The following is a 23,397-nucleotide window of genomic DNA, read 5'->3' as shown; positions in this document are numbered from 1 at the left end:
GCAGCAGAATTCAGCTGAATTGGCCTTCTCTGTCCCCCTTGCTTTCATCATCCTCTTGTTGTGTTGAGAGTCATAACAAAGCGGTAGCAAGGAGTGGGGCAAGCAGGGTACAGTTCTTTCACACAGTTGATAGCTCAGTACTGGAAAAAGGAGATTTCCATATGAACTTAAATCAGCATAAAACAAATTTTTTATCTTTTATATTGTGGTATAGTCCACTGATCAATAACACTGACTGTGTGTGTGAGTTGCTTTCAATATTTCATCTGTTCAGAGAAAAACAGGGTAGAACCCAGAGTGCCTAGTGAGCACTGCATACTTGGCTTCAAGAGACTTATCCAAAAGTGCAGTGACATTTCAGTTCCGTGATGGGTAGCAGGAATTATTATCAGTTATTACTCATCAGGATGATGAGTCGTTTTAATGCCTCATTCATAGCCTTCCAAACATATTTATACTGCACTATTTACATCATAAGGCAGTAGGCGGTATATTGGATTGATTTTTCTGTCTATTAAGCAGAACGGTGGCAAAAATGAGCCAAGATAATTATTATAAAATAGCTGATTTATAGCATGTTATTAAAGGCTACCAAGACTGTTACTGTAGAGACTCTATGAATAAATTTATGTTTTTCAGAACTCTTCACACATATCTAAGTAATTTGCAAGTTTGTGGACAAAGGTAGTTACTCTCATAGTGATAAGTACAGGTATTCGTTTCTGTCTCTGGACCATTTTCTGGTCCCATGCCCAAGGCTACATACAAGTCACCGAGGATACCTTAGTGAACAACACAGACAAGATCCAGGCTCAGATGAAGTCAACTACGTTTATAGAACCCCAACATAACCCTGACATTGATCTAAATGTCTTAAATGTGTTAACTCATGCCATTTTCAGAGCAACCCTAGGAGGTAAGTATTAATATTAGACTTATTTTACAGATGTTGAAATGAAGGCAGCAAATGGTATATCTCATCCCCCAGGGCTGCAGAAATGATGAAGCCTAGATTCACACCCTGATAGGATGAATAGTCTATGTTCTTCACTATACCATGCTATCTTTCAGTGTGAACACAATGGAGCCTACATTCTAGTGTGGTAATGACAATTAAGAAGCAAACAGGTGAAGAAGATAAATAGATGTGTGAAAGAAAAAATCCTAAATCTGATCCTTTAGAATGATTCCAACTTTGTAAATCATTAGAGCTAGCAAAAGCAATGACCATTTGGGAAAAAACTAAGTATCCTGTCACACAGTCAGGAAGACAAACCAGGTCATCTCAGGACACTTGCTGGAATGTGATGAGGTGGTTTTCTGCAGAGCCTTCAATGAGGGAGTTCTGGCTGCCTTGAGATGAGTACCTTTATCACTCCCTCTACTTCATATCATGTTACATTGGCCAGTTTCTAAGGATGTGCAAATTTCCTGAATAAGGGTAGTTTCCTCCTCCCTTCTCTTTAAAAGACATCTGTGATAAATCTGCATTTGCCCTCATCTCATCCCAGGCACCCCTAAGGCTGGGGGGAGGACTGGGTTACAAAGATCTTGGAAATATGCTTTTTTGGACATATCTGTAAAACCACTACGTAGAAGTCTAGGTGCCATGAGAGAAACATTGGTACTGCATTAGAAATACTAGGTTAAGTAGTACTGTGGTGAGGCCTAACTCCCAAAACCCAATGTCTTATCAAAATAAAAAATTGTACTTTCTACAGTTCCTCAGGGACCCAGGCTAATAGAGGCTCAACTATCGCATAATTACACCATATGAAACAGAATTTACTGGGGTATCAGCAAGGGAGGAGACATCAAGCTCTTTTATGCTTTGGCTTAGCAGCAACATATGTCGCTTACACTTACATACCATTGACTCCTGCAGAAGGGGTAAAGAAATTGGGACGTTTGATGACAAATTTGGTGAGAACCACTGTCTCCCCGCCGTCTACTCTTCGGGTCACTAAACATGTATTTGTTCCCTTCTTTCTGCACTTACAAAACACTCAGCCTTCTTGAAAGGAATCAGCCAACCTCCAGTCAATCCAGTCAACATTCCGAGCTCAAAGTCTAGGATCTCTGAGTGTTGTGCATTGTTTTCTGCGTCGAGTGTAGAAGTGGTGTCTCTAGGTCTACAGACCAATGAAGTCTAAAGACAAGTTACCTTCCCACTATAGTATAGTGGATACAAAAAAGTGGCAATACAAGGACAAGATCCGCAGTGAACATTGTCATGTGGGAAGAGGAAGAATGAGCACCACAAAGCACTCACTGGCACCTAATATTTCCAAAATCCCATTGGACAGATATCGTGAGGACTCTTTACTCTGAGGGTGAGAAACGTTCCTTAAACAGGACCCAACTTTGCTAACTTGTCCACTTTCTTAATGGTCTCTGACTCTACTGCAGGGATGTTGTCTCATTTTCGTGGCCCCATCCAAACGGAATAGTGGGGAAAATGAGCTAATTGGGAACTGAGCAGCTTTCTTAACGCACTTCCTATTGTATGAAAGTTAAGTTTTGAGCTCTTAAAAGACTTTTTACTCCAGATTTGTGTTTTGACAAGTTAATTCTCTCAAATATATAATGGGTTTCTTTTTTTTATGATTCTAGTCCATTCCAAGCGCTAGCACTACAACCCTACACTACTTTCCTAGCCACAATTCTCAGGTAAATTCTATTCTTCTGCCTTTCTGCCTTTGTATCTGTTACTCTTTGTACAAAGAAAGTTACCTTGAAAGTGTCAAGCTTTCTCTTAATCATATTTTGCCCTGAGCTAAAAATTTCAAAAGCAGGCAAAACCAGTCTATGATGTTCAAAGTCAGGACCCTGGTGACCTGGGTGAGTAGGGACACAGGCAGCATTAGGGGAATTTCTTAGGTGCAGGATACATTTTACTTCTTGATCTGGTTACTCAGGTGCGTTCACTTTGTGAAAATTAATTGGGCTATATATGATTTGTGCACTTGTATCTGTATACGTTACGTTTCAACTAAAATTTTATTTTAAAAATTTCTAAAATGAGTTCATCTGTCTTTGTTGATAGACTAGCTAATTCAGACCAATACTCCAACTGAGAACAACTAGAAGTTTCAGTCCCAACCACGCTGGGAAGGGGTGGGGTCTTCCTTCCCGATTCAGGAGTGTTGAGAGGGAGTCAGCTGAGGAGCCAGGAATGGATACATGCTTTCGTTTCCCTTGGCAAAAACTTAGGAATGGAATGACTGGGACCCACTGCTGATGTGTGTTTGTCTTTAAGAAACCTCCAAACTGTTTTCCAAAATGACTATACCCTTTTACAGTCCCATAACTAGTGTATGAGAGTTCTAAGTGGTCCAAATTCATGGCAACACTTTGTACTGTCAGTCTTTTTAATTTTAACTCTTCTAATAGTGTGTAATGGTATCTCATTGTGGTTTTAATTTGAATTTCCCTAATATTACATAATATCGAGCACCTTTTCATGTACTTATTTGATATTCATATATCTTTTCGGTAAAATGTTTGTTCAGATCTTTTGCCTTTTTAAAATTGTTTGTGAGTTGTTCATGTTTTCAGGATATAGAATCTTTATCAAGTTTCACTTGCAAATATTTCTGCTTTCATAAAGCCTCCTACCTATACAGCAAGAGTTGTAGTTGTCTCTGAAGACTCCCTGTAGTAATAAGTTGCAAGAAGAATACAAACAAACACAGTAACAAAATAATGTAAGTAATTTGGGCAATATGGAGGTCACATGGAACACTATCAAAGAATCCTAAAAGCTGCCCTGGGAGACTTCACAGACAAAACATAGCCCCACCGGATGAGTAAAATTGTTGGATAAAATTCGTGCCTCCCTGCATTTGTTTGCATCTCTACTTTCTTAAGGCCCGGAGATCTTCCCCGTCTTTCCCAGGGGGCAGGGCAGGATCCCGAACACATCCGTTTTGATGTTCAAAACTAGTTCTATATGCCTGATGGACTTAGTCAACCCAGACTGAGGACCTTCTGGAAAAGACAGTGATAGTGATGCTGTCCAAGTGTAATCCCATCTTCAAGGGAGGGAAGATAGGGTTGGCGACCGAGCAGGAACACTAGAACTGAGAAAATGCTGAAAGAGACCTGGTTGTGGGCACCGTTTATGACTGACGGTAAATCCTTTCCATAAGGTGTTTCTTTAGCCCAGGGGTTGGCAAATGTTTTCTGTAAAAGGACCCATTGAGGGTTTGATGGTTACATATAATCTCTGTTACATATTTTTCTTCATTTGCTTTTTTACTTTTTAGCAACCTTTTAAAAATGTAAAAACCATTCTCAGATAGTGAGCCATGTAAAAATATGTTCCAGGCTGGTTGGCAAACAGGTTGCCATTTACCAATTCCTACTTTCAGCTATCCCTGCGGAATTTGAACTAACATACAAGAAGTGTATTATTGGGGACCATGACAACTTTGGCAAGGAGCAAAAGTGAGTGAGCTTCACCCTGCAGAAATGATTGTCTTCTCTCACTTCCCGAGGAAACACTGTGTCACGTGCAGCCTCAGGGAGAAGGCTCTTCCTCGAAACTGCAGGGTGAGTCTGGGTTCCTCAGGCTCTGCAGCAATTCCTTTAGTGACCAGAGTGCTATGATCTCAGAATTTCCAAGGGCAAAACCATGGGTCTGCTTAAAGAGTGACCAAGAGGATTACTGAATGCAGCAAGCGGAGAGAGCTGCCCAGCAGTCCGCAGAGGCAGAGGAACAGACCTGAGTCCTTGTTAAGTAGTCACAGGAATCCTGGGATCACTTGAATAGAAGAACTCTGGGAAAGGCTAGATTTCTCGCCGCGTTGGTCTTGGTATTGCGTGGGTAGTAGTATCAGTTACATGGAAACATCTATTTGCATGGGATAGTGTAGCGAGATACTCCTGTGGGATTTCAAATCTAAGTTCTCCCACGTAATAATCAGAAGTCCATGAGAAAATTGCCAAGCTTCTCTCTGCCCTAGTTTGCCCGTATGCAAAATAATAATAAAAATAGTACCTCTCTTACAAGGTTATTGTGAGGACTAAGTGAGATGATACATGTGAAGTGCTTAGAAGCGTTGCTGGCATACCATAAACCCTCAGTTAAGTTTAGATATTTCTGCAAGATGAACAAAAACCCTAAAAGTATGTATGCCAAGATTTTAACACTTGATTTCTTTAGTTGACGGCTATTGAAAATTCTTATTTTCATCCGTGATCTCTTCTATATCATCTACATCTCTGACAATGAGCACATAAAATGAGCAAGTGCAATATTTTTAGGGGAGTGCATTGTCATCGTGGTGGTCTGATTAACCTAGTGAACTATTTCTGCAGGTAGATATTGTGTGGTGTGACTGGAGGGAGCCTCTAATACTGGATCATGCTCTGCATCGTAAAGGGGAAGCTGCTTCCGTTATGATACAAGGAGGAGTCTCAAAACTCACACCTCCACAATCAGGGAAAATTGAACCCTGTTGGTGCAAATTAGAAAACATTTCTGGCAAATGGCCAGTATAGGCCATCAATCGTAAAATGAGGTTGGGTTAATAATAATTGTTGATTACTTATTAAAAAACACAAATATCTCAGGGCCTGCCCTGTGGTGTAGTGGTTAAGTCCCACATGCTCCGCTTTGGTGGCCTAGGTTCATGGGTTCAGATCCCAGACCAGGACCTACACTACTCATTTGTCATGCTGTGGTGGCAATTCACATACAAAATAGAGGAAGACTGGCACAGATGTTAGCTCAGGGCTAATCTTCCTCAGGCAAAAATAGAGGTGAATTGCAAACAGATGTTAGCTCAGGGCTAATCTTCCTTAGCAAAAAAAATAATAATAATAATAAAAAAATAAAGCAAGTATCAGTTCTAAACCACAGTTCTCTCAGAATTTCAGTAATCTGTTCAATGTCTGGTGCTGCAGCTGGTTGCTGTTGCTGCTGCGGCTGCGGCTCTGCACCCCTCCAGCTGATATGAAACGGAAGCAGCATCCCCGTAGGATGTAAGGCCACTCAATGGTTAGTTGGTGCCTCTCTCACTGGTATCGCCATGTTTGGTGATTTAATTGCATTTCTAGAAAGTGTTTGCTTCCTATTATCCTTAAAACAGCATCATTACTGAAATCCTATATAGGCTCATGGAAAAAATAGATGTAAACACATGCAACATAAATATACCAGTGTACCAGCGTTATTTATATTCATGTATATGTATATATTCATGCAATTTTCTAGCTTTTGCTAGAAATTCATTTGTGAAATCTGCCTGAAGAAATGCAAGACATATGCATATATATTATATCTCAATTTTTTTGTGACAACTGTATTCCAAAAATAGAGATAAATTTAAATATCAGAGGCAAGGTTAAAATCATATAACCAAAGTAGCTGAGAATAGCTAAAAACAGGACTGATTATAACTATAAATGATAAAGACCTCTCTTCACTCTCTCCTTACATTATTTCTTTCAACATGTACTCAAATGTTTGGGTTGCTGCTGACACAAATTCTAATAACTCATATGATATTGAAAATCTGACACTGTGAAAATACATTGCAATGCATATGGCTTCAGGGTCTAGGTCAGTCAGAGGTTAGCTCATATGTACGGACTTTAAAGACCTGCAGCTTTTCGTTTCCCACCTGGCTGTGGTCAGGACGCTGTTTCCCACGTCTGGACGCTTGCTTAGGGCAGCATGATGAGATCTGGTGCTTTGTGTGTGTGAGCTCCTGTCCTTCAAAGTGCAGAGACAGCTTGGTTCTTAATGCACAGGCACTTTCCCTTATTGCTGGACAGTGAGAGAATAAGATATATTAATGATACCATTTCCATCCTTGTTGTTGCTATTACTATACATCATTGCTGGCGACACGAGATTCTGGTCAGTGACTGATTGCAGGGATGCACGATGGAGATGAAGCGGTGGAAGCCACTTGTCGAATTATAGTACAATTCTGTAAAAGTACAAATGATTCAAATAGATACAAAAGTTGCCAGGAGCGTGAGGAGTAAACGAATAATAAAAATAAAACGACTTTCAAAACCACACAAATCTAAGAGAGTATTAGTATTATCATTATTATCATTATTTGTTTTCATTACTATTATTGATGTTATTTTTTAAAATCATGTCTTCAGAACCATAGTTAGTATGTGTAAACTTACATTTGTGCTTTCCAGAATGTCATGCAAAAGGAATCATGGGGTTTGGTGAAGGAGGAAAAGGCAGAGCACAGAGGATTTTGAGGGCAGTGAGAATTCTCTGTATGATACAATAGTGATGGACACAATACATTTGTCCAAATCAGTAGAAGGTACAACACCAAGAGCGAATCTAATATAAACCATGGGCTTTGGGTGATGACGATGTGTCAATGTAGGTTTATTGATTGTAGCAAATGTACCACTCAGGTGGGGGATGTTGATAATGGGGAGGCTGTGAATGTGTGGGGATAGCGGTATGTGGGAAATCTCTATGCCTTCCTCTCAATTTTGCTGTGGACCTAAAAGTGCTTTGAAAAAAATAAAGTCTTAACTCTTAAAAAAGTGACACAATTATAGAAATCATAGAGTATGCATCTTTCTGAGACTGTCTTCTTTCACTTAGAATGGTGCACATGAGATTCATCCATGCTGTTGGTGTGTGAATCACCTGCTCCTTCCTTTTTAACTGCTGAGTAGTATTCCAATGTCTAGATATACCACAGTTCACCCATTTGCCAGTTGAAGTCTATTTGGGTTGTTTTCAGCTTTGGTCATTGCAAAAAAAGGTACTAGAAATATTTGTGTACAAGGTTTTGTGTGCACAGAGGCTTCATTTCACTTGGGTAATACCTAAGAGTCAGATTATTGGGTTTTCCGGTGAGCATATGTTTAACTTTATATTTTCCAAAGTGACTACCATTTTGCATTCCCACAAGAAATGCATGAGATTTCCAGTTGCTCCTTACCCTACTCATCATTTATTATGGACAATTCTTTTGAATTTAGGCATTCTAATAGTTGTGTGGTGGTATCTAATTATAATTTTAATATACATTATTCTAATAAAATAAAGATGTTAGCCACTTATAATATGCACATTTGCCATTTTATGTATTTATCTTCATTGCTGAAGTGTCTGTTTAAATTTTTGCCCATTTTTGAATTGGGTTGTTTGTTTTTTGTCATTGAGTTTTGAAAGAGTTTTTATATATATTCTGGGTACAGAAATGTTACCAGTCTCATTTGCGAATGCTCCCTGAGCCTGTGGCTAGTCTGTTAATCCTCTTACTTATCAGTGTCTTTCAAAGAGCAACAGTTCTCAATTTTTACAATCAATTGATATATTCTTGAATAGAGCATACTTTTGGGGTTGTAATTCAATATTGCCTAAATCACAGTCCCAGAGGCTTTCTCCTTTGTTTTCTTCTATAAATTTCATAGTTTTTAGATTTTACGTTTGGGTCCGAGGTCAATTTTAAGCTATTTTTTTGTAAGTGCTGTGAGGAAAGGGAATGATCCATTTATTTGCACATGAGTTTCCACTTATTCCATCATCATTTGATGAAAAGACTATGTTTTCTCCACTGAATTGTCTTTGTAATATTGTCAAAAATCAACTGATGGTATATATTCTACTTCCAAAGTCTGTATTCCTCTATTTCTATCTTTTTACTGATCCTGGACTGTCTTGTTTAGTTTGTAGTAACTCTTGAAATCAGGTTTATGTCCTCAAACTCTTTTTCACAACTGTTTTGGCTATTTTATCTTCTTTGTCTTTGTTTCTACATAAATTTTAGAATTGGCTTGTTAATTTCTACAAATATAACTGGGATTTTTATTGGAACTATACTGAATTAATATAATATACATATGAGAAGTTTTTTTAGAATTGACATCTTATCCCTATTAAGTGTTCCAATTAATGTTTTCCCTGTGCCTGGCTATAGTTTTCCTCATATTTCTTACAGTTAGACTTTGGTGTCCATCTTGGGTCCATGGTATTATGTTTTTAAAATCTATTTTGGGCTTTTTACCATTATTTATCCAAATTTTTTTTATCCCATTCTCTCTCATTCTTCTCTGTCAATATCTCTAATTATACACATGTTGAGCTGCTGGAATAGTTCACTGATTTTGTGTTCATTTTTCTTTTCATCTCTCTTTCTGTGTTGCCTTTTGGGTAATTTTTGCTGCAATATCTTCAAGTTCACTAATTTTTTCTTCTGCAGTATCTATTCTACAATGAATCTCATCAAGTGTATGTTTGTTGTTTTTGTTTTTTTGTGTTTTTGGTGAGGAAGATTGGTGCTGTGTTAACATCTGTTGCCAGTCTTCCTCTTTTTGCTTGAGGAAGATTGTCCCTGAGCTAACATCCATACCAATCTTCCCCTATTTTTGATATGTGGGATGCCACCACAGCATGGCTTGATGAGCCGTGCATATGTCAGTGCCCAGGATTCAAACAGTCCAACCTTGGGCCACTGAAGCAGAGGATGTGAACTTTGCTGTGCCACTGGGCCAGCCCCCAGTGTCTGTTTTTAAAATCTTTTTTTTTTTTTTTGGAAGATTAGCAGCTGAGCTAACATCTGTTTCCAATCATATATTTTTTTTTTCCTCTTCTTCTCTCCAAAGCCCCCCAGGACGTAGTTGTATATTCTAGTTCCAGGTCCTTCTAGTTGTTCTATGTGGGACACCACCTCAGCGTGGCCTGATGTGTCATGCTAGGTCTGCGCCCAGGATCCGAACCAGTGAGACCCTGGGCCAGCAAAGTGGAGTGTGTGACGTTAACCACATGGCCATGGGGCTGGCTCATAAAATCTTAACTATTGTATTTTCATATCTAGAAGTTTTATTTGAGTTTTTTAAGACGATCTTTCATGTTTCTTCCCAATATCGTCATGTTTTCTTGGACTATAGTCAAAATAACTATAATTATTGAGTTTTATATGACTTGCTATTTGATAGAACTAGTGCTTCTTTATTGCTCTTTATTATAATTTTACTCTTTATTATAATTTATAATAAATTCCTTTTATTAGAATTTTACTTTATTACTCTTTATAATTTTAATTTATTATTTATTTTTATAAAAAATTTACTATAAACTTATATATTTCTTAAGAAACATGTTATTTTCATTGAAATTACTAATAGTTGTATAAAGTTAGATATGTTCAACATTTTAAGTTGTTGAATTCTCCTGTCCAAAACCATTGGTGTCAATTTTCATTTGTTTCTTTGTTTTGTGTCTCTAAATAATTAAAGATTTTCTTCATATAGATCTTTTTCATTTACTCATAAGTTTATTCTTAAATATTTTACTTTCTTGGTTACCATTTGGTTGAATTGTTTCTGTTTCTGTATGTTTCCTGTTCCTTGGTATTTCTGTATCTGGGCTTATCTGGAAGTACAACCATCTGCCTGAGACAGGAATTTGAGATATTAGGCACTTGTGTTTACCAGCTAGCATTTATTCAATACTTAATGTGCCCTAATAACTATGCTAAAATTTTAGCTTGCAATGTCTTATTTAATCCTTCAAACAATCCTTTGATGATAAAACCTAGTTCTAGAGAGGTTTAGTATTTAGCATATGGTCCCACACCCAGGACATGGTACAGCCAGGACTTGGGCCCAAGTCATTTTCATTGCACACTACTTTATTGAGGGCCTTCTCTATGTGAGGAATTACTCAAAGGTGTGGGGATACAACCTTGTATCCTTATGGATCTTACATTCTAGTGGATTTTGGAGCCTGTTTTCTCAACTCATATACCATATTAGCTCTATCTCTGAATGTCTTTTGCATCACTAGGAAAGAAATCTAAATTCTTCCATGTTTCTTGTTTAAGTACTTCCCGGAAAATGGTTCCTTAGCACTTAAAAAATGCTTCCTCCGTTATTGTTTCCTGTCTTCCATGACAATTTCTTCTTCCAGTGCAATTCAAATGTCTTCATAAAATAAAATAAAGCCTACCTCACAAGAATGTTTCAGTTTAGCTGTTTAACAGTCCTTGTCTATTATATGTATTTCGACATCAATGGGTGTAGTCTGATTCAATTCTGGCACTAACCACTCAGAGTTAGTGTATATATCACAAGTTAAACATCACAGTTCCAAAAAAGACTGTTCCCACTTTAGATATCAGGTGCTAGTGGGGTTCCCACCCCCACTTCTGACCAACTGGCTAAAAATCTTAGGGGTTCCCAAGACCGCTTAGCCTTGATAATCTGCTAGAGTGATGCACAGAACTCTGAAAGACACTATACCCATGAGTGCATTTCTGCTATAAAGGATACAAGTCTGGGACAGCCAAATGAAGAGACACATAGAGCAAGGTCTGAGGGTTCTCAATCAGGGCATGTTACTCTCCTAGAACATCAGCGTGTTCACCGACTTAGAATGTACTCTGAGCTTCGATGTCCACAGTTGTAATTGGGATTTCATTACATAGGCATGACTGATTAAGGCAGTTGGGCTGGCTCAAAATCCCAACAGGCTACTAATCCCTTGGTTGGTCTTTCTGGTGACCGGCCCCATCTTGAAGCTGTGTAGAGGCCTACTATGAGTCTCCTCATTAGCATAAACTCAGGTGTGATCTAAATGGCTCATGAATAATGAAAACACTCCTAACACTCTGAAAATGCCAGAAGTTTGAGAAGTGCCTTCCAAGAACCAGAAACAAAGGCCAGTCAAATTCTTTATTACACAATAACGTCCTACCACCAGCATTTATAAAGCGCTTGGTGTGGTTAAATATTTAAATTATAAGAGAGTTAACAGAATCAGTTTCCAAAAGCTTTTCAGTGAGATTTATTAATACAATGAGGTATAAAGTAGTAAAGTGTTTGTTGTCTTCTTTAAACTTTGAGAATATCAGAAATCTCAAAGGAAGGAAGTCCTATATCCACCAAAGAAATAGAGGCTTAATTTAGTAGTTTTATTAATTCCAGCAAAGTGTGGTCCAAAGTTCCTAGGAAGAATCTGCAAAGAGAGAAGAACAAGGCAAGGTACAGACAGCGAAAGCACACATAGCTTAACATTAACCTCATGGAGCTGCCCTCATATCGAAAACGATGATATGTGGTGGCCTTGAGTGCCTTACATAGTTGCTAATGACCAAAAACAAATGAACAAAGAAAAACCTTTGGTTTACTTCCTGTCTAAGGTCTTAACTTCTATGTGGAGAAGCTACCTATGATTTTACAGGACTTTATGTTTTTTCTAGAGCAAGAGTCCTATGTATGCATTTCTTTGAAGTGGCATGTATTATAATCAAGAAGAATGATAGTTGAGGAGATATTTTCTAATATAGTTAAATTGAAATTCCTTCTTTCAGAGCTATATTTCCTCACTTAGAAATTCAGTCTCTGTAAATTCTATTTTAGGAGTTTTACAAATAAATTATGATAACTTAATATGTTCCTTTGCTGATAAATGCTCATGGGAAGTATTAAAAATAAATGCAGCTCTAACAGCACCGACTCTAAGACTCATATCAAAGAGAATCTCCAAGGCAGCCCTCTCTGGTATCTGACATGCAATTGCCTGTTGAGCATATGTTTTGTTTTCAAATTCCTACATTAATGGTTTTTGTGTAAGCCTGAAACATATTTTGATTTTCCTCTAAATTCACAGGAAAAGTTGCGGTATTCTTAGCATTCTATTCCTTCCAGAAAACAAAATCTTCCCCAGACATTCCTTCCTGAATGTTGTTTGATATAGTTACAATGATGTTATTTCCCAGGACTTACTCTGTCAGAAACAAAAATGTGTGGTTCTAATTCCCAAGAAGTCACACTGAAAGTGCACTTGAGTGAATCAAATTAATTATGAAAATAAACACACATGGGAAACTGAACAGTGAACATGGTTAACTGATTTTTTTTTAATTTAATGGATTTATCTATGAATTATGTAGTATCCACTACCAGTGTTCAGAAGAATCTTCTTCCCTGTTTTTTATGGGCATATAATATCTAGTGATCAAAAATTCTACCTGGATTATATTTCCTTAATTTTAAAATGAATTAATCTCATTCTATTTCTGTACATAAAATTTGTTTCATCAATATGTCTGAAAATAAGGTCAGGCTAACTTGCCTAATAGTTAATGTACTGCATTACTGAAAATGTTGCAGGAAAATACCATGCTTAAGAATAGGAATACATTCAGACGCTCCATCATAGGTGCCACGGATGTTTCAGTCGTTTGTGAAGGGTTCTGTTGTAGTCAACTGGATAAAAAGATAGTCATTTCTCTTTAATGTAATTTTGCAGCTCTCATAAAAGAAAATATCTCTGTTAAATTTAATTGTTCATCTCTGATCTGTGCAAACTGAAGTAAAACCTACAAGATAAAAACACAAGCAAACTTGTATGCATGCATGTGTGCACATGCACACATACTCAAAACAACAATTTGATGTGGGGGGAGTAAGTAGATTTTTCACCCCTCAACAATATACTCATAAACAAAGGCTGTGGGAACAGCTTGTTTCTCTTGAATCGAATTTCTATTTTTAAATCTTCCTTCACGTGGATCATATGATGTTCGTGAACTCTAAGATTGTCCTGACTTATTGCCTCACTGATAATTTAATTGGAGCCATTTCTATTTTTAGGCAATAGCTTAGTCATGTATTTCGGATTCTACTATGCTTCAGGAAAGTGTTTGTTTCATGGTAAAATGATCTGAGCTAAGTAAACCATTTTGATCTTATGTGGGTGGATTTTTCTTTCATACAATCAATATTTTCATTGCAAAATCATGGGATTTTTCTAAAGTCTTTTTAACGTTGTTTAAATGTATTTCTGTGTTATCACAAAAATTCATTGTTATCTAAAGTATGTTACAGTAAATACAGGAATAGGTTAAGGATAAGTGTAGGAAAAGAAAAAAGACATTTTAGCAAATGAATCAGATCAATTTTTCATTGTTCCAAATTTACAATGACAGGCCTTTAAGACAGACAAAATGATATCATCTGTGTTATGCACTTGCTTCTTTAAAAAGTTAGCTGTTCCTATATAGGGAACTGAAATTTCTAACTAATCATGTATTTGGAGAATTTAGCTTTATGCATCTGATATAATCTTTTAAACCTCTGAAAATCAAGTATTTTTGTTTGTTGTAGGTAAGAAGCTGATGACTTCGTTGGCACTGGTGTCCGGCTGCAGACGGAGGAAGCAATTACGTTGAGAAACAGGATGACGCCACTGAGGTACACCAGGTTACGCCTCGTTCTGAGTTTTCAGTCTGTGACACAGGCATGCACAGGTTCAATACGAGTGATAACTATCACTTGAAACTTTGTGGTAAACTGATAATAGCACAAAACTTCACAGGATTGAGGACAGAACTAGAGGTTCTGTCATCCACCTACCCCTATAAATGTGCACATGACGAATTCAATTTTTATTTAATACCTACATCCACTGGTGCAATCAGTATACCAGGAGGCAGTCAACTGTTGAAATTATGAAGCATCTCTCACCCACATCCCTCCGCCTACACATGTACACATTTGCAGAAACAGTTCTTTCAAATTTTATAAGAAAATCGTTTAGTAGGTCTTCTGAACAGACGTTTTAAGATTAATGAATCTTGAGTGTCTATTAGACATCACTATTGTAAAAGAATTAAAGTGACAGATTTTTCTATTCTTCCCTGGTTTTCATAGAGTCACTATATAGTATAAAACAAGACTGAATATATTTGCATAATTTTGTAAAGAGAAAGAACAGACATGGAAAGCAATTATTATGATATAAATTATTCTTTTCATTCTACACATTAATCATTGACTTGAACAGTGTACTGGACCTGTTAGTCACTTTTGTTTTCCTGTATTAAGACTCATGCGAACATTATAGCACAGTAAACAAATTAACTGAGTGCTATTCAATTTGACCATATATCCAGAGACTTCAGAGTTCTTTAGCCCAGGGACTTCTAGTAATTTATTTTATGACTAGAAGTTCCTCAGCGTAGTGACTTCTTTTAATTCATGACTGCAGTTTAATCAATATTTTTGAGCTGCAGTAGGATAGATTTTTTTGGAGTTTGAGAATCTCATGAAGAAAATCTTATTCCATTACTGGAACATTTGGCTCCTTCCTTTATAACCACATTCTTCAGGTCAGAATTTTTTTCTACCTTGTAAAAATATAGCAGCAAAGTCTTCGATGTATATTCTTGGCAGACTTCGCAGATTTCATCTGTAAGGACCCTGCCTTTGTGGACGAATTGTGTAGAATGAGTACCTAAATATGCAGATTGAATAGCTCTGAAGAAAACACAGCCTGATTCAACATAGCTTTGCCTTTTGAATTGCACAAAGTGAGGGGGGTGGTGTTTTAGTTAGTTTGAGCTACTATAACAAAGTACCATAGACTGAGTGGCTTATAAACAACAGAAATTTATTTCTAACAATTTCGGAGGCTGGGAAGTCCAAGATCAAGGTGCTGGCAGATTTGGTGTCTGGTGAGAGCCCCCTTCCTGGTTCATAGACGGCCGTCTTCTCACTGTGACCTCACATGGCAGAAGGGAGGAGAGGGCCTTTCTCATAAGGGCACTGATCCCATTCATGAGGGCTCCACCCTCATGATCCTATCACCTCCCAAAGGCCCCACCTCCAAATGCCATCACCTTGGGGATTAGGTTTCAACATACGAATTTGGAGAGACACATCCATCACTTTCTTCTTTTGTATTTACATATTATCTATAATAACCATTCTATATAATGAAAGTAAGAACAACGTTAAATTTCACAGCATCTCAATCATTGATAATGTGATTTGCTAATGCAATGGGCTGTGGCATGGATTGAATTTGTTTCTGTTGTTATAATTCCATGCCAATTCTCTATGACTTAGGCAAACATATAAAATGTGAGTAAGAGTGGTATTATTTATTATTCTGGAGGTAAATTCTAATGTATATTAATTTATATATTTTAAAGTATATATTGTTTTCCTTAGTCATACAGAGATTTTAGTCAGGACCCATTTCCTTAGTAAGGTTTTTTTAAATTTGCTCTTTCCAAATTCTTATACATCACTTTTATTATTTTATTAAAGTTTAAGGCATGAAAGTAATGCTGCTGTATCTTTTCAAGTCAGAACATAGAGCACAAACCCCAACAAACCTTCCTCCTCCAAAAACCAAATCAAACCAAACATTTTCATCCCCTAAATTCTTAAAGTCCTTTGAGGAGATATATCAGAAAGATGAAGAAAGCACTGACTAAATCAGGCAAAACTACCTGATTTGAATTTTGCAAATAGTAAATTTTATTGAAGATCAGAGATGGAAAATATATTTAGGAAAAGTGTCTGGGAGTCAGGAGAAGGAGGATGAAAATTAGCAAAGTGGATGAAAACATAGTTTTAAAATCTAGAGATCTGTCCAAAAAGGCCATGCCATAAGGAAGTATAAGAGTGACACTAAAGTATGTGCTAAAGGCTTGAAGAAGAAATTGTCTCTATTCCCATAGGGCAGAGACAGGGGTAAGACCTAGTTGACTGGAGAAAACCAAATTATTGTTAAGAACAATAGTGACAATAGCAATGATTATCACATTATTAATTCTTCTTCATAATTTTATATATAAATACTCTATTCTTTTGAAGCAGACTGTTTTGCACTTTCCTATTTTGCTTGGACACTTCCACTTTCTCTTTCCACCCAAATCACTCCCACCCTGCCTATAACCCAAGTCACCATCCTCATCAGTATATGTTCTTGTGTCCCTCTATTTTCATAGTATACAGATACACCTAAATATACTTTCATATATACAAATACAGTGCTTTCTTTATTTTTGTAACAGAAGATAATATTAGACTTACTTTTCTGCATCTTGATTTTCTTAGTCAACAATACTATGTAGAAATGCTGTCATCTGATGTATGTAACCCTAATTAATATATTTTAATGACTTCTTAATACTCTATTTTTATATGTTCCACCATTTCTTCAATGATTCCCCACTGACTGGAGATTCATTTTGTCCCTTCTTTCTTCCCCCTATAAATAACATCATGATAGAAATCTTTGTATATATATTTTTATGTTCTATGGCTTTATTTCTATGGGACAGACCCACAGTTGCAGAATTACTGGATTGAAGGCATATGTATTAATTATTTTTAATGAATTCTAATAGAGGCTTAAACATATCACTTCCCAATATATCTCACATCCCAATCAGCAATAGATGTTGTTCTTGTTTTTAAATGTTGCCCCTTTAATGAGTATAATTAAAGTAGGTGTTTAACTTTTCCTTTTCAGTTTATATTTGTATTATAGATATAAATCCTTAATCTGTCATCTGTATTATGAATCTGTTTTTTGAATTCAAATTTTATCTATTGACATTAGTTAAGGTAACTTTTGGTATGAAATTTTAGAAATTTGTTGCCCATACATAGTCTCCTAGATTTCCAGTCTTAGTTAAAAATATTAGCTCTTATCTAGATTGTAAGTTCTTCTCATAAAACGTCTTGCAATTTTTTTAAATAAAAAACTAGATTTTAATGTTGTTTCTGAAATTTTCACTTATTATACTAACATATAAATCTGAGTAAATCATTAACATGTTTAGCCTTAGTTTCATCACTTGTAAAATAGAGAAGATGACAACATCTCAGTGATACTATAAAAATCATTTTATTATAAAGGTCATATCTTACAATATATGAAAACATACCATATGATAGACTATAAACACTACTGTGTAAATGCTGGTTATTTTAATAATGTAATGGGAAGATAATCAGGAATCATAAATAAGCAACTTTGAAAGATGTTTTTTTCAATTTTTATGCAAAAGCTATTAAATTATAGTATGATTTCAGAAGGCAATTTAGTGCCTCATATATTTGCTGATCAACTTGGATCTTGCAGCCTAAGGATTTATGTTTTGTTTAAGTTGTTATAAAGTTATAACTTTAAAATCCAGTTTACTTTATATGAATTTATGACCTCATTTAAAAATATTCTAAGCCCCTTCAGTGTTCTCAGGCAGTGGTGAGTTTCATGAGTTAATGATACATCAGCTGAAGAAGAATTTCCTGTTTCTGTTTTGGGCACTCTGCTGTTTTGCAGTATGCCTAATTTTATGAGAAAGCTGCATGGAAAAAAAAAGTGACAGTGCAAGACTATGCACCAAAATACCTTTGGGATAAACTATCTAGCTTATAAATAATTAAAATGTTTTCTTTCAGGAAGCAAATATTTAAGAGGAGAGTCAAGCAAAGGCTTGTTTGAATGAATAAATAAAGATCAATGCTTTCAGTCATAAAACCAGCAATGCTCTTCTGTTACTGCTTAGAGTTCACTTCATTCATGGTTTCTTCCTGACTGATCAAAATCATAAAAAAATCTACAAAAATTACCCTTGTTGTGAAGGCTTAGTCTTCTTAGAATGATAGTTATAATTTGGCATCAACCTACTCAGTCTTCAACTACCTGGTTGCCTCTTGCCTGAGTTCCCAAGGATCAAATCCCCACAGGGATTCTTCAGCCCCACACCAGATGCAGCCCATTCCAGGGCCTGGAGTTCCTTTTTCCTCCCTTCTTTGCTTGAACATTCCTTTTCTTTTTTTTTCTGATCCCTTATGCAATGTGGGCCACTCTATGACACCTTCAAGACTTCCCTATTCTTAACTCTGACTCATTTTCTCTTTTTTCTATGCTTCTTTGCCTTTTATATTTAGCTAAGTTATAGCCTTTAGGTCTGTCAGGTGAACAACAATTTTTTTAGTTTTAGAAGTAAAATTTGTGCAGGCAATTTTTCTTCTCAGTGAGTGAACTTTATACAGAAGCAGAGACACATATAGAAAGAAATAAAAATAGAGAAATCTTAATACCCTTTCGTTTTCCTCTGCAAACCTGTGGGATGAAAAGGAAAACTTTCAAGTCAAAGAGGAGAGTTAAGATGTCAGTTGTTGCACAGCAGGGGAGCAAGCACAGCTAAGAGGCAGGGTGTGCTCTTCTGATGGATGTTCTGGAGAAAGATGGAATCTTTTCCTCAAGCGAAAGCAGCACTTCAGCTTCTGTCTGGAGAGCTCAGAACGCACAATAGCAGCAACATGGCCAAGCATGAGACCTGTTTTTTCGGACTACCCTGGAAAGAGGCCTTAACTAACCTTCTCTCCCCTAAGAGTCGGACTCTTATTGAAAGTGATCAGACTGGCAGAGGCCAGACCACCTGCTTGCTTCAAGGGAGTCTAGAGGGGGGCCCAGAAATTTACATTTTGAGATTCTCCAAGGAAAAATACCAATTCTTTTAAAAGTCAAAATTAAAGCCAAAACATGCTTACATTTTGAACCATCAATAAAGAAATCTACCTCCAAACTATACTATTACAAGTAAGTTTCATGAGCTATTCAGATTTTATCGACTTTAGAAGACATTCTCAAGATTAAAGAAAATTATTTTACTAAGCAATATTTCTTGAATTTAAAAGGGTCTCAGAGAAAGAGGATATTCTGGGGCACTTTAGCAAAACACCTTCTTGTTCTGTATTTTAAATTATTTATTTGGTTGTACATTTCCTCCACTAAACCAGGAGCTCCTTGAGGTCAGTGGAATGGAATGAAAAACACATGGACTTTGGTGTGATTTGACCATGTGTTTAACTACTGGCTATGTGACCTTGGGCAAGTTATTTAACTTTCTGAGCTTTGTTTTTGTTTAATCTGTGAAACCTCCTGGAAATTGTTCTGCATAAACCTGCCGCATATGAGACATATGGTACGTATTTGTGGAGTGAATTAATGAAATAGTTAATTCACTAATGGTTCTATATATGAAAGGATTTTCAATGCTATTTATTAGTGCATGTGTGATGGTGAGTATAAATGGGCTACATTTAAATGTAAGATGTGCTGTATAGAATCATGATGATAGAGCTGAAGGCTGTTTAGAAATAATTCCAGGCCAGTTAATCTCAATAGCGAAGGAGAGAGGGCATTTCTGAAACATCTAATTCTGTAGATGCTAAATTGTCTCCAGACGGGATCCTGTTAGGTTTGGAATTTTGTTACAAGTCATACTAAAGTACTTACTTCTCTGTTCTTATACTGTATTGTAATATTTTGAATTGTTTCTCTTATGGTCTCTACCCAAATTAAGAACCAATTTTTCAGTCACATAACTCCATCAGCAAAGGACTAAACCAGTCCAAGTTTCCATGACGTTTTAGGGCCAGCTGGGTCTATCTCTGGGCCTGTGACATACCATGTTCTCCCCTAAAGCTTATGCTTGGGAAATGCCAGAGTTAGAAAGATGAGACGTGGTCACAGGAGGAATTAAAGTGGAGTTGAGAAACAAAATGAAGAGAATTCATTACCTTTGGAAGTAAATTTTCTCTCATTTGAAAGTAATGTCTGTGCTTGTTCAATCTTCAGTGTGTTAATGAGTCACAAGATAGAGGAATCCAGATATGTGGGGTAACTTCAGACCTTGGGTGTTTTACAGTCAGCTGGTGTCTGTATGGTGATTAATTAAAAAAAAAAAAAAAGAACTAACTTCAAGCTGGGAAGATCTGTTTGCTGACAGAAGCTTGTGGAAAGCGACTGACTTAAAAGGAGCTACTTGTTTGAAGCAAGAAAAAGTAGCTATAAAGACAAATATTGTCAGAGTGCAAGGCCTGTGGTTAAGCTCGGATGAATGAACACATCACTTTTGCAATCATGGGAAGAGTAAGCATAGGGAGACTAAGCAGTTCTGTCTGAGAAGTAGAAAAAGGAATTATTTGTGGAAGGTTCATGAAATAGAGTGAGTGCTTTTAGTGAAATTTTTATTACAAAGATGGATTTAACTTTTAAATATAAAAATGTCCCCTTCTACCAGTTCTGTTTTGTCCCATCAGCAGACCTGGGTGTAGCATTTTAATAGTCAAGAACTTGGTGTTTACCCCCAAACTCCACCAAGTGGGATAGCTGCAGAGAGTAATCAAGATTTCGTGTAGATTGCGATACTTTGATGCAGAGTGTCACATTTGGTCACTGATTCTGATACATGGGTGTCATATACAGATTTTCTTATCTTAGTTTTGTGAATAGTAAAATTCTCTTGGGACAGAAAAAGCTCGCTCATACACACACACAATTCTATCTGGATGTTCTCCAAAATGCCTACACTAAATCCTCCTATTTTAAAATTTGACCCATACTCATTTTGATATATAGAAAGTTGTCAAGGCAATTAACTGAAACCAATTTGATTTTTAAATTTTCCTATCTGACATTATACAAGGAGAGCTGCCTTTTTATTAAACATAAAACTTCACTATTTCTTTAGATCTGATGATAAATGATATATCACTGAGGGAAAGTGTCATGATTTTTTTTTACATTACAAAATTGGATGAAATTTGAACTTTTATTCCTAAAAATAAAATGATTAGATTATAATAATTGTCTCATAAATTTTAGATAAGATTCTCAAATGGCAAATCTGTCATTGTCTGATACATAGCCCCCAAATCCTTTTATGGAACAATTAGGAAGCTGAAACTCCATCTACTTTTTTTTTCATTATGTCATCTTGCCTGGCATGAAAATTGAAAGAGCACTGAATATCTGAATATAGTACTCTATGTTAGAAACAGCACTGAAACGGAAATTAGGAGAGTCATGTTCTAGTCCCTCCAGGACTAGACAAACAGCTGCAAAACTTGGGCAAATCACTTAACATCTATGTACTTTTATCACTTGTAAAATAAAGAGGTTGGATTAAATGATTCATTCTAGATCTAAAACCAAGTCATCTTTTATCACCTAGGCCAGATTCCTAGGCATCAAACTCAGGAAGCTGGGAATCATTCTAGATGCCACATCCGATATACCACTACGATCTATGGATGCTCTTCCCATTGCCTCTTGGTTTTCAGCTAATTGATACAGACCTTCATCTCTTGCTGCACAGTTGGAATAGTCCTTTCCTTGCTTTTTGTCTGGTTCCTGTGTTGCTGACCTCCAGTATCTCTTTTGCTGTGCAACTGGGGAGATCTTTCTAAAACAGAAAGCTAATGATGACACTACCTTATTGAAAATAATTTAGCAGGTCCACCTAAATCCTTTGCATGCTGGTCAAGGCCCTTCATAATTAGCTTTCCCTTTGCCTCTCTTTCTAGCCTCAATTCTCCCCACAATATTAGTCCATTACTGAATCATCTTAAGCTTCTTTCCACTGAATGCATCACTTTACAGTTTTCTGAAGGCACCAAGGAGGGTAGATGTTAACATATTTGTTCAAGTTGCTTTCACTCTCTGGGCTACTCTGCTTTCTGAGGTGAATCCTAGTGAACTATTTCCCTTCAGGGTGCTCTTAAGCATCAGTCTACTCAGAGGGCATTCTTGCTCTTTTCGTCACTCCACATAACCTCTTTAAAGCAGAATTGAATACTCTGTTGTGACTACTGCCTGTGCTTATCTCACAGCACCTATTTCATTTTATTGCTATATGTAGTTATGTGTACCTATAAATGTGTTTATCCTAGTTTCACTTTTATTCTCAAATCTTTGAGAATTAGAGCTAATGTGTTCGACATTTACATTAAAATTTATGAGAATTACCTTTGCAAAGGTAACCTACTCTTTAATTTATAGACAGCCTTTGAAGGCCATGAATTTATTGACATTTTATTGAATGCATTTTTAATAAAGAGAGAAAATAGTTATATGATTTTAATATCGGAATCTGAAAATATTAGTTAAAATGAACACGTGATGTGTATCCAGTGATTTGAAGAATTAGCGTTTCTAATTTGTTTATCTCAATGATCTGGTGTTGTAAAACTTGAGATAAATATGGGTTTGTTCTGGCACAGATTAAGAAAAGGGCTGATTTTTCATATGAAACTTTTTGAAATTCCTTTATTAGATATTAGTATAATAAGAGATCTAATGTCTCCTTGACTACTACAATGTGCTTACAAGAACCAGTTATATATGTGCTAATTTTACAATAAAATTAATTTCTCACATATTCTTTCTTATGATCCTAGACTTAAACTATCTTCGTTTTTTCTCTCTTTTTTTCCGTTTAAACATTATTAAGGAACATCTCAGCCACTCACTGTATTAGGACCTTGATAATGAAGCATAAACATACAAACACACTCACGTGCACACACACACATGCACACAAAAACCTGACTTTCTAGAAGTTTATATTTTAAGAAGGAGAAAAGAATAACGAAACATTTATTGTGATATTATAACTATTACAATATCAGAAGAAGATGCCAAAGTCTCCTTTTTGTGGAAATATTTTTGCAGAATTTTTAAGGCTAGTGTAATTCACCAGGCAGACAAAAAGAAGGCATTTCTGGTGGAGGAAGCTATAGATACAAAAATTCGAATGTAAGCGAATACTGCTTTCAACTTGTTCAAAGTACAGAGCTTGT

At 36.4% G+C, this 23,397-nt stretch overlaps 1 long non-coding RNA gene across 3 annotated transcripts in view; it reads left to right on the top strand.

Moving 5' to 3' along the window:
• LOC139080776 (uncharacterized) overlaps positions 1 to 23,397 on the top strand; it is a 157,461-nt gene that overhangs the window by 85,609 nt on the left and 48,455 nt on the right. For all 3 annotated transcript variants that reach the window (XR_011535532.1, XR_011535530.1, XR_011535531.1), the window contains exon 4: positions 14,110 to 14,196. This is a non-coding gene — a long non-coding RNA (uncharacterized lncRNA). The remainder of the gene's footprint in view (positions 1 to 14,109; positions 14,197 to 23,397) is intronic.

This window comes from Equus przewalskii, chromosome 32 (genome assembly GCF_037783145.1).
Source record: "Equus przewalskii isolate Varuska chromosome 32, EquPr2, whole genome shotgun sequence".
Taxonomy (NCBI): domain Eukaryota; kingdom Metazoa; phylum Chordata; class Mammalia; order Perissodactyla; family Equidae; genus Equus; species Equus przewalskii.
The sequence above is the reverse complement of the archived record's forward strand: the minus strand, read 5'-3'. Positions and strand labels throughout refer to the sequence as shown.